The sequence below is a fragment of the Sebastes umbrosus genome, chromosome 13, assembly GCF_015220745.1.
Source record: "Sebastes umbrosus isolate fSebUmb1 chromosome 13, fSebUmb1.pri, whole genome shotgun sequence".
NCBI lineage: Eukaryota > Metazoa > Chordata > Actinopteri > Perciformes > Sebastidae > Sebastes > Sebastes umbrosus.
Genome location: NC_051281.1, coordinates 28,099,365 through 28,112,203, shown reverse-complemented (window position 1 = coordinate 28,112,203; position 12,839 = coordinate 28,099,365). Strand labels below are relative to the sequence as shown.

Here is a 12,839-nt window from a genome sequence, read left to right as displayed (position 1 = left end):
TTGTGGTGAATGAAGTAGGACAGAGCATGACAGAAATACAGTCAAAGCAGATGGCTTTATGTCTCAATCCTTTGCCCAATATTTCATCCCAGCAGTGTATTCCTCAGGCGCTGAGGAGACTGCAAATATAAGATGTCATTATTTCCGACTATTTCTGAGCTCCATCAACGTTGCCTTCATTACCTCGCAAGACAGTGCCAAACATTTATTACCGGCTATCAGTCGGTAATTTACACAGCTCCAGTAATACAATTAAGTGAGACTAAATCTGTCACCGTCTCTATATTAGAACAAACTTACAACGTAACACTAACTCAACTCATTGTTATTTTGCAATTTCAGGCATGCAGCCTGGTCAAAAGTGACTGTTGATACTCCATCATGCTGCAGGAATTACATTGGCTGTATTCAAAACCCCCTACTGCATACTACTGACGAACGCAGTATGCAGTATACAGTACATACTGCGTTCCTCAGTAGTATGCAGTATGCAACGGTAAAAGCGATGTATTTTGCAGTATGCTAGACCAGGCTATAGCCTTTAAACCATCTCTTAAAGCACTGAACAAAAAAAACGAAGTATTACTATTACAATATTATCAGAAAATACAACTTTGATTTAGTTATTTATGTCATGCCTGTTTACTTTATAGGATACTGCAGGTTTAAATTATTTATTCTATCAGATCATAAGAAATAAGACAAACAGGTTCATCAACGAGGGGAGACGGGAAATATAAAATATTGTTCAACAAAATTTCCCTTACTCAAACTGCTTTTTCAGTTATGTGTACAGCAACAAAACAGTGATATCCCTACAAATATTAGAGTAATATTATAAAGGGTTATGTTGTCTGAACAGGTATTTCTATGCCCCGTCAGAGGCGGATCTTTCCCTCGCCTCTTTACTCGCCACTCTGCTGTTCTGTAGCCGCTCTAAGAGTGTCAGTGCCCGGCTGGCGAGCGAGCTACGCCCGTGGACGATTGTGGAGCTTTTCAACTCCAAAAAGGCAGATAAACACAGGTTCCCTTTAATTTATAATGGACATTTGTGTTGTGATATTTAAACAAAACTATCCGTCAACAAGAAAATAAATGTTCCTCGTCTACAGACCGGTCTCTCTAGAGAGCTCCAGCCAGCTCATAGCGGTCTTTGAGAGTGCCTGCCTGGCTGGAGAGGTATCGACCCCGGCAGGCGCTAGCTAGCTGTCACGGCAGTTTGTGGAGCCTCTAAACTCTGAAAATGTTGCATCAATGTTTGATTCGCCATCTAATATTGTAAAACTGTAAATATTCAAAATCTACACAGTTGATTTCTCGCCTCAAAAAATGTCAGAAGTGAATTTAATTTTACGAAATAGCTACGGAAATTTTTAAAAATAACCCGTTTTTGGCTGCTATTGTTGTAACCGTAGCCTGTAGCGGTCCAGTGCTTTGCATTGTGGGATACAGTAGGCGAGATACACTGGTCCGATGGATACTGGAGATTTTTTCCGAATCAGTATGACATCCGGGTATTTTTGGCATACTTGAGATTTTGCTTTTGTTCGCATACTACATTTTGGCCAAATCAGTACGTACTACTAGTATAGTATGGGGTTTCAAATACAGCCACACTCTCCAACGGAGTATGCACTGTGATCTAGTGGAACTCTAGGGGGCCTGTCTAACTCCTGACCACACAGCCATGCTCATCCTGAGCTCTTTGACATGCCCGCACTACCAGAGCACACTGGTCATAAATATAAATGACAGCATTAATAAATGACGACCTCTCATTCAAATTCCTCATTATGCATGCAAATAGGTTTAAAGGGGGAACACGGGCAAAGTGTGGTCTAATGCGCAAAGTGTAATTGTTACAAGGGTGCTGACCTGAGATCATTAATATTAATTCACTACATTGTTTCAGTCTGTTTCCCCGTTGCAGCCGATGACCTCGGATATGAATGGGTTTGATTTTCATTCATGTGCAAAGTCTTTGGAGCTGGTGGTTGCGTGCTGCTGAAAGGACAAACTGCATCAGCTATAAGGCAAGCCATTCACTGAATGACATTATGGCTGCCTTGTTTTGATTTAATTTGATTTCATTATAAAGACATTAGGTTCAGAATGGCATAGATAATAGCTGACATTTGATTCTGTATTCCATGCAAAAAAAAATACTTGCATGTCTTACTCCGCTCCATCAGTAATATAGGGGAATTTACTGACCAAGAAATGTCCTTAATTTGAGTCTGGGCAAGGACCTTAGCCACATGTTATCTGCCCTGTCTGTCCCTCTCATCATTTCCTTCCAACCCCGTCTCCCAGAAATTACATTCATATACTACTAATTTGTTTTGCCAGTTGCATACTAATGGGAATCATCATTTTTGTCTGGTTTCCTAATTTTTTGTAGCAAACACAACATTTTTGAAAATATTATTTTTAGAAATTGATTATGTTTGTTTTGCATAAATGGTCATTCATATTTCTTTAGTAAATGTCTGTGACCACTAAAAATAAATATTGTATTTTGTAAAATCCATTCTGTAAGATTCCTGCGATGTTGTTTTGTATACTTAGGCCCTGTTCAGACCTGGTATTAACATGCGTCCTCAGTGATCCGATCACAAGTGGACGGCTTTAAGTACAGGTGTGAACGCACTCAAGACGCATTGAGGATGCATTGAGATCGGATCTTTCAGACCACATTCAGAGGTGGTCTGGGCCACATATGACCACATTCTTTTAGTAGTTTGTTACGCGAATGCGTCCTGGGCTACATTAAGGACCGCCTACTCATCTGATGTCCAGCTGGGATCCGCGGGATCACCGCGCCCCTCAGGTGAATAAACACGCAGACACGGGCGCTTATCAGCATGGAAACGGCCTCTGTGCTCTACTGTATCCTGTTGGTACAACTGTATTTTATTAACATATATCTTGTTTATAGGCTACATATCTACAGACTATCAGACTAGACACGCAAAGTGCATTATTATCATACTGTCGGAGATGTGTCAGTGTTTTTGTTCCGCACCTTTGTGCGGAGCTGACACCCAACCATCCGCCTGTTCTCTGTCCTCCCCGCTCTCTGGAGCGCTGTACCCCCGCTGTTGTCTGGCAAACGCAGCAGTGCTACATATCACAAATATGTAGGATATTACTACTGACATTCATGTAATATTACGTCACAACAGCTGCTGTATTGGCCGTGTGTTTATTTGCATACAGAGCGGGGAAGTGAGATCGGATCACAAGTGGCCAGCGATGACGCACGTGGAGACGCATTCTAATGCCAGATGTGGACAGATGTACTCAAAGCCGTCCACGTGTGATTGGATCACTGAGTACGCATCTTAATGCCAGGTCTGAACAGGGCCTCAGTATCTAAGGTCATCTGTAAATCACATGACTAATCTGTGGATGACATATGAGGACACTGGATACGACTCTGATGGCCAACATGTTTGGTGAGTAAAGGAATGGCACTGAGTGAGAAGTAAACGGGGGGGAAAAGGATCTTCATATTGAAAAGTTCTACTCTAACTTTCACAGTGAGCACAGGGGAAACGGGGTTGTGAGTCAGCGGGGAGACAGTGATGTAAAATCAGGAAAAAGTTACTAGCCGTATCAAAGACAATGATTCAAAAAGCATATCTAGTGTGCAGCGATGTAAATGAAGTATGATGGGATCTCAAACTCTGAAAATGTCATTGGATATGATGGCTCAATGTGATAATGTTGACAAAGGCAATTTTAAATATAACACCAATTCCATTCTATCACAGTGAGTTTGGGAGATGTGCAACAAAACAAGTTCCCCACCACAGATTTACTGCAGTTCTCCCTTTCATCAGCACTGTTAGTATGTGATAATGAGCAAACACTGTAATCCCACCAATTAACTGACAGCCGCACCTACCCCCACATTTCCTTGGCTTGTCTGTGTGAGTTTGATAATTGGGAGTTTGATGGCTTCTAACACCAATTTTTTCAGCATGCTTGAGATACGTGTCAGAGAGCTGTTTTAACACTGCATCTGGATTGCTCACCTCAAAGTGAGAGACAGAGGTGGCCGACATCGTCTGCTTTTTCTCCGTGCGGTTGGTACGGGTTGAGGATATTTGATCACACAATCCTCCTTTGTTTCGGTTCACAGGGGGAGTTTATTTGGTTGAGGTCTACATCTTGACAAAAGACGTTGTCGTCTAATTTCCTCTGTTGTGTCTGCACGCTGTGGCTTGTGGCCTTAACCGCTTTGCTGCTGGGAGAAAATCTCTGCATTCGTGGCTTTTGCATGAATCGGAACGGCTTGAACTGCAACCACTAACAATGATGTACAACCATGTTGGAACATTGTAACAGACAACGAAAAACAAAGCAAAAATCTGTGAAGAGAGGAGAGGAGAAAAGGTGTCTATGACAGTTGATAAAATGCCTCACTAGCCCGACTTCATAATAAAGAGCCTACTGTACAAATGGCCTATACAGCAAGTGATCACTAGCTAATCAGTTAGCAGGATGGATTGAACTGAGCTGGATGGAAAACCTCTAAGCAACACATTTTGATAATGAATAGATCATCAACATCAAAATAAGACTAAATCCTGCCACATGTCCTGGATGGATGTACAACACATTATCCAGTAAAACAACCCGTTCTCACTCTCAACTTGTGGAATGCAGCCGTTTGGTAAGTTCCCCTCGGCATCGGAAAACTGATGAACAGAGGCACCCTTTAGTAAAAGAATGTGACGAACCGGGCTTTCAACTAACTCCAATGTGAACCCACCGGCAGCGTTATTCGACAGTCGGAACAATGATGTAGTATTAATAGCTTGAGAATCCACTTACAGTAGGGCGGGCGGGAGGGGAGGTGGATGGGTCAAACAAACAAGACTTTCAACCAGGAGACCACTGTTTGTGTCCCATTGTGAAACTAAAAGTAACGTTGACTTATTTTGTCACGTCAGTCGTTAGTCACGTGACTCATCGGTATCGTCAGCCCTGTGAGTCGCTAGTCAGTGAAGTTAACGTTAACCATGACCGTTTCCTAACCCTACCTAAGTGGTTCTGTTGCCTGAAACCTAACTTCCTGTGAAAACAGAAGTTAATGTTGAAAGGACACTGTGCATGTAACGAGCTTATATTGACACGCCGTCCCTGGTCCGTCTAAAAGCAACGTAAGCGGGGTACCGCGTGCGTCTGTCTCCAATGCCGAGGGGCACTGACCAAGTGGCGGCATTTGACGAGATGGACCGTCACTAGTCTGTAATCAATCAAATGTAGAGTCAAATTGGCATAGGCGATGTAGATCGAACATCAAACCCCAACCAAAGGACTTTCTACACAATCCACTCACATCTCTCTGGTAAGAGCATTGCATTCAGCATACAGTACGGTTTATTTCATTTTATTGTTTAGTTTTGCAGGGACAGCACACAATTAAAAGTAATTGCACCAGAGTTAGCTGGTGATAACCATAGAACAACAAATACACTAAGTCCATCAGGTAAATTTTCTTTCCAGAGGCCTTGCTGTTGCGTCTCTATGATCATCGAGGTCCAGTGGCTCATTGGCTGTGTGGAGATAATGGATAACTTTTTTGAAGTTACATGCTTTTCCACCTGACAGAAGCGGTACACTATTCTGTCCTCTCATTATTGATTCAGTTTCTTTGTTCATTTGTCCTCTCCTAAGCAATCATTACTTTTACAGCTATTTTTACGAGCCTCTCGTGGCTGCCCACCAATTAAGCTTTGTACCTCATTTAAAGTCCTCACCGGCTGACATAAGTGCTGCGCTCCACAGGATTGGACACTGCGCCGTCCATTGTGTACATACGATACCTGGCAACCACCCCCCCTATAAAATATTAACACCTACTATCACTCCTGCGACAGCAACTCCTGTGAGGTCCACTTAAAAATCTGTACTGCCACAAACAGACCCGACCGACTTACCAAGCACTTCTGACCTGCCAGTCTGAGGCCCCCCTGTCTGCAGCTCTGTCACAGGCATCCGCTGAGGCTGAATTATTCATGACCTAAAGAGGGACATGTTTACTGTCCCAGTTCTGTGGTTGAGAGAGGATCCGAAATGCGGTGAGAAGATTGCTCTTTGTTGCACGTTTTAGATAAAGAGCAAGCACATCGATAGCTAGTACGGTGCAGGTCTTCATTTTATAGCTTTAAGTTCTCATTAAATATTTACATAGGAGATAGACTAATCAAAGTAAGCAACATACTCATCTAAAGTGCTAATTATAATGCTATGTTGGCAAGACGCAATATCTAATGGCCACTTAGACACATTATGAAAGCTCTAAATGTGACATCAAAGATGTTAACGAAACAAAACCATGTTGTTTTGTACTAGATAAGTATGGACTAGTATGTAGTACGTATGTTTTGTTATCCTGTTATCCTGACATGTAAAAAATAATTAAAGACCTGCCCTTGCATAGCCACACAATTTAATATACTTAATGTATAGATATATACATTCAAAGGACTATGCCTCTGCTCTCTAGAAGCACATTAAACAGCTTTCTAATGAACATATTAACATGACAAGTCAACATCCAGAGACCTGAAAGACTGGCATCTTGATTTACAATTTACATATCAAGACTTGACTTGGACCTACCCTCAAGCAATCGAGACTTGACTTGAGATTCGCTCCAACAGACAATCCAATTGCACTTGTCTCAAATGACCAAATGAAATTACTTGAGACGTGGCGTAAACATATTTCAAATGTCTGGAGACTTGACTTGGACTTGTTTAGAAGAATTTGAGACTTGACTTGGACTTGTTTAGAATGATTTTAGACTTGACTTGGACTTGCCTTACTTGAGACTTGACTTGAACTTGATTTGGATTGTCTCAATTATTAAAGTTGACTTGGACTCAAAGGTTTTGAGAGTTGATTTGGACTTGCCTCAAATTACTTGAGACTTGGCCTTGACGTATTTCAAATGACTCGAGATGTGACTCCTACTTGTCTAAAAACCTGTTGAGACTAGCACTGGCATGGACTTGTCTCGAAGAATTAGAGACTTCACTTGGACTTAATTGGCCACAAGAGTGGTCATCCAGCGCAGTATACTGTAGGAGTGGAGTCTTTGAGGCCGCAGAGGAACTCTAAACACCTCAGCATTTCATGTATGTAGGCTGTGCTTCCCCGCTTCCCCGTTTAATAAGACAGCATGTTTGAAGGAATGATAAGGAATGTCTCCTCCCGGGACCAGGCACCGGGAGCAGGCCCATCTATCAAGGCCTGTGAGGACAGGCTCACAAATGTCTTCGCAGCATGCTATCTGTCTGGTAACTCAAAACATACTAAATGAGTGATTACATCCCCACTTTGGGAGCGAGCGCTTCCCTCATTTGATGGATATAATTAAAAGGAGATATGCAAATGTTCCAAGACCACCAACCTGCACTTGATCAGGAATCAAACAACACAACAGCAGAGAGAAGCAGCAAGAACTGTTGTTGTTTTTGTTGTTCGGGATCTTGCCAGGAACTCCCTTCCTCCCTACTGACAAAAATGTCTGTGCTGTCTGCCAGAGCCGGGCCTAGACTTAATTCACTTAATCAAAAACTCTCCTTCAGTTCTCCGCTGATTGTGGGAAGAGCAGGGGATTAGAAAGTTGCATCTGCGCTTTGTGAATACATAAATTTGCCAACTTCCGATAAAGGGAATTATTGTAAAATGTATTTTTTTTCTTCTCTTCTTGGTACCTTTGTTTTCCAAGACAATGCAAAGTAATATTCTACAAATACTGTTCCCTGCCAAAATCATTTCAGACAATTGTATAATCCTCCTCATACCTTTGCAAACGAAAAAAAAAAAAGGCGGAAATATTATCCATTATATTTCTATTGCAAGCACTGGGTGTGCTAATCCCCTCTGTTGTACAGTCTGTGTACATCATAGCTGAATGGTTCGGTCCTGGCCCGAAGCCCAGGAAGTCAGTGGCTCATCTCCATCCTCCTCAGAGGACGCACGCCCCCAACACACACTCACAACCGTGCACTCACTGCTCACTCTGCACCCTCTGTCCTCCTGTTTTCTCTGCATCAGGCTACACACACAATCAATCACTCTCCCTCCCACATGCTCACACACATACACACATAAATCCACACAAAATCAAATACTTCAACCCCCCTCCAACCCTCGATGTGAGCACACATCCCTTCGGTACCCCATGCAGGGCAGCTCTGAAAAGGACCTGGGTTTATTGTCAGTCACTACGGCAAGCAGAGCCTGGCACGTCTTCTGTCCCTGCTGTCACCGAGGCTGATGTCCTGGGTCAGTGCCACCCTAAACCCTGCCCTTGACTCACCTCCCTCCTCTCCTCTACCATTTTCTTCCCTCCCCCCTGTCTTCCTTCACTGTCTCCCCCTTTCTTCGTCTGTCTCCTTGTCCATCTTCAACGGCACATTCAAGGAGTCTGCCTGAAAGATTTGGCTTCAAAGTGTTTCATCCATGACAGACTACTGTATGTTGTGAATGGTGTGTGTGTGTGTGTGTGTGTGTGTGCGTGTGTGTGTGTGTGTGTGTGTGTGTGTGTTGAGAGAGAAAGAAGGGGACAGAGGGAGTAGAAAGCTCCTGGGGGGGGGCAAACAGAAGGGGATGGCGGGGAAGGAGCAACGGAGGAGGTCCTCTCTAGATCCCAGCCCGAGGCTTGATTCTGATTCTGCCTGACGCTAACAGTATCTTGTTGTCATGGGAACACAGCTAGCTGGTAATTCCATCTAATACTCTCTCCGAGTACAACAAAACTGTCAGACAGACGAGCGAGGAGGAAAGGAGGCAAAAGTTGAGCGTAGCGTCAGTGTGCTGCGTCGGGCTGCCACGGCGCAGCGGGGCGCCACACACTTCACTGCACAGCGCTGCTCGGGAGGACGCGGCGGTGCCAGGCAGGACGGCACAGCACGCGGCAGGGAACTGAACAGCACAACAGCTGTGCACGGAGCACGTCTTAAATGCATAAGAGGGTTACTGAGGACTTGTTAAGTAAAAAAAAGAAAATCAATGGAATTCTGCTGCCCTCATGCTACAGTGATTTAATCTATAATGTCTGGCCAGAAGTATACGGACACCTCAGTCCAATTACTTGGAACTTTTGGATTGGAGCTGTTTTTTTATGCTCTGTGGCAATGCCCCCTTCACTAAGTCAAGCCAAGTCCATGAGTAAATGTTGTTTTTTTCCAGTTTAGTGTGGAAGAACTTCACTGGCTTACCCTGACCCCCGCCCCACCTTGGGGTTGAACAGGAACGCAAACTGTCAACCAGGCCTTATCATCAGGTTCAAAATCTGGTTTAAAGACTGAACCCAGAAGTGTGGAGGCTGGTATAGCAGCAGATTTATGCCCATAGTTTGGGAATGACATGTTCAATAGTTACTTACGTTGGGTACCTTTTAAGTTATGAACCAAATAACCCAGTACCAAGTATCAAAACTTCTCCAGTCAATCGATACCTGCATTTGATCCTTTTTGTACCCAGATTTGTATGGGGTTTTTTTTTTGCAGCCAATGACCGCAATCATTCTTCGATTTAACGCGACGTGTGATTGGCTCACTACCGCAGCAGCTACAACACATACAGCCGGGATTGCCTGCACACAGCTCTCAACATGGAGACGGCTGAGCCAGCGGCTAACGGTGCTAACAGCACGAACAGTGCCAACAACAGCAACAGTGCTGACAGAGCTAACAGTGTTAACCTGAGGAGGCAACAACGCCATCCGCCACTACGAGTCGGGGCGGAGTTATCAGCAGTGACGTCTGTACGAGCGCTGTGCAGAGCGGCGGCAATTAGCTAGAAAGTGGGACTCAGACAGCTTCCATTCACATGATGGGTATCGAATGAAGTAGAAAAAAAGGTATTAAATGAAGTACACTATTGGTGTTGGTATCACTTTAAGGGTGGTATTGGTACTGGTATCATAAATATTAAAACAATACCCAGCCCTAATAGTCACATATGAATGTAATGCTATACTTTCACACCTGTAAAACACAGGCAGGGTCTGGAATTAACTTTTTTCACTTCCTGCCACTGTGGCAGACAAGTATGTTTTTTGTCTACCACTCAGAAATTGTATCTGACACTTTTGTAATCTCTGCGTTAAATGAAGGGCTAACATTTTAGATTTGATGTCATTCAATGTTCGATATATTTAACATAAAAAACATGATATACATGGTGAATTACAGTGTTCGAATTACACTGTAGCTTCTGGGGGAGCCCTGTTTTTGGGGGGAGGGAGAGTATTGTACTTTGTTATTGTCATCTATAGTGGTTATTTGCATAAAAACACAATTAAAATGATTATGATTATTTAAATATTTGCTTTGATTAAAAAAACGTTATTTTACGAGGTTACATTCAAACACGTCATGATGACGTTGTAATTTACCTTCGCCCAATGGTCATTTTGCTGAGCAGACCGTGAAGTTATCTTAATAATAACTCAATGGCACCTCCGTTAACGTTAGTAGCTCCGTTATTCAACCAAGCAGGACTGTGCTGGCCACCGGCCAACGTTACTAACTCTCCTCCTGCTGATTTCAGCACGGATGTGTTGTTCCCAATGTCGCATTATCAGGGAGAAACAGGGTGCGCCATATGTATGCGTCATTGTGCATGCGTAGCTGTCGGAAAGTATCAATAAGAGGAATCTGTAGTCACGGAGTCATGAGATGCCAAGAACAACAAGGACAATTACAGTACGGTTCTCTATTCCCATCACTAGCATTTTCCCTGCCTGCCAAAGTGGCAGGTGTCCTTATGATTCCAACTCACTGCCAACAATTTACCCGCATTTGGCAGGTGCTAATTTCAGACCCTGAACACAGGCCTACATGTTAGCAATGTAAAAACAGCATTACAGCGATATTTGGGGTCTTGACACTGACCTCGTCACTCCCACAAGGAAACAGCAGGGAGTGGGGAGTGACATTAACAACTCTTCTCCTATTGTTGAAGGTAGACTCCGAGCCCACAGGTGGAGGCTTGGGTGGAGTCGACAGACTGAACTAGCTCGCAGACTTCACCTGACGAAGAGATGGTGGGAACGTCTGTTTGAAATCCTCTGGAGCTACAGCAGCTTGTGATTAGATGAATAACCTAGTTAGCATGAGCAGTGGAGACGCCATGGCTGAACAAAGAAAAGAAGTGGCATCTACAGAAAGTCAAACATCATTCATAGAAAATCAAAGGATGATGTTTGAATTGAAGTATGAATGACTGAAGGACAGTGCAGTCAAAGTATTAGCTACATTTCAAAGTAGAAATGTCTACAGTTAATGTATTGAAAAAACAGCTATACAGTCACGGCATGTATTTTCTTAAACAAGAGCAGAAAGTCAGGACAGAAATGAAAAGCAGTCATTGATTTGTGGATAATGCAACGTACAAACATAGAATAAAGATGTGTGACATTAAGCGTATTCCTGCTATCATTTCATACAGATAATATTTTGAAATGTCCCAGTGCTGTAATCACAGATAAGTGTTTTGGTGCAAGCACAGAGGGGAAGCCACTGGCTAATCCGGCTAAGTTATGCGCTTCAGGTCTCTTTTTTCAGGAGCCGGCCAGTCAGCCAGTCAGTCATCCAACCAGCCATTTGGCCAACCAGCCAGCCAGCCAGCCGGCCGGCCCAGAGTGCCCCTGGTGCCACTTAAGAATCATGGGAAAAGAATGTTCTTAGCTCTTTTCTGTCCTGATTATATCAGATGTGGAGGAAATGGAGGGACTCTGGGTGGATGCCAGCCCTGCCGAACCCTGGGGAAAGGAGGAGGAGGAGGAGGGAGATGGTCGGCAGAGCAAGGGGAAAAGGGGTAGATGACAGGGAGAGGAGAAGAGGGAGATGGAGGAAGAGGGGGAGAATGGAGGGAGGAATGGGGCGACATGGGAGTTGAGGATCTCCAGGGATCAGAAGGGTGGGAAGGGGAGCGGTGTGATTCATCGAGACCAGTGAAAGGCCTGATCCCTGGGCCTCGGAAAGGCAGAGGATGGATGCAGAGTGGGTCGCTGGTTGCGACCCAGGGAGGGACAGATGGTAAATGACATGGCAAGGCTGTTTTTTTCTTCTTTTTTTTTTCTTTTAGGCTTGGGGACATGTTGCCCTTATCAAGTCTGCCTTGCCCATAACATCCTGTCCAGAGAAAGAGAGCTCACGAGGGAGAGGTTGGTGTAGAAAGCTAATGGAAGACGTGACTAATCATAAGATCTATGATAAGAGTATAGTCAGCAGTAACCATGCCAACAACCTTGAGTGTGTTTTTTATAATGATACTGTCTCTGCAGCATAAAGACCCAGGGCCAAAAATCGTTTAAAGCGTGCAGTCATACAGCTTTGATAATTAGCCACCAGTAATGCAATATAACGTAGTCTAGCTGAGTGGTAGCAGCATTAGACATGGTGTATTGAGTTGAGTAATATCAATATAGAAAATGGACACTGCAACAATACATTATGCTTTTCTACTATATAACTGCGGAGTGGCTTCTTGATTTAATTGCTTGATTCTGCTTTTTGCAAATTGATATCTTTGCTCTGGCAAGGTCACCCTGCAATTAAGGATGCAACTGCTGTTTTTCAAATCCCATGAAAACATGCCTCAGTCCGTCTCTCAGTACTTTCCGACTTTTACCGTGTTTGTGTCCTACCATGTCATGCTGTCACCATCAAACCTATTTGTTCCTTCTAAAGATGTAAATATGAAACACGGGTCACAAATGTATGGTTTTTAGTTTGTACCAGTTGATAGCCCTGCTCGTGGTTCTGTGAGGCTGTGCGACGGAAAAAAGGGCAAAATACCACATC

At 43.7% G+C, this 12,839-nt stretch overlaps 1 long non-coding RNA gene across 1 annotated transcript; it reads left to right on the top strand.

Annotated features, from left to right (window-relative positions):
- Positions 1-2,231: 2,231 nt before the first annotated feature.
- On the top strand, positions 2,232-11,434 carry LOC119500623. The gene is made up of 3 exons (XR_005209647.1): positions 2,232-2,830; positions 3,220-3,458; positions 10,996-11,434. It is a non-coding gene; the product is annotated as an uncharacterized LOC119500623 (long non-coding RNA).
- Positions 11,435-12,839: the final 1,405 nt, after the last annotated feature.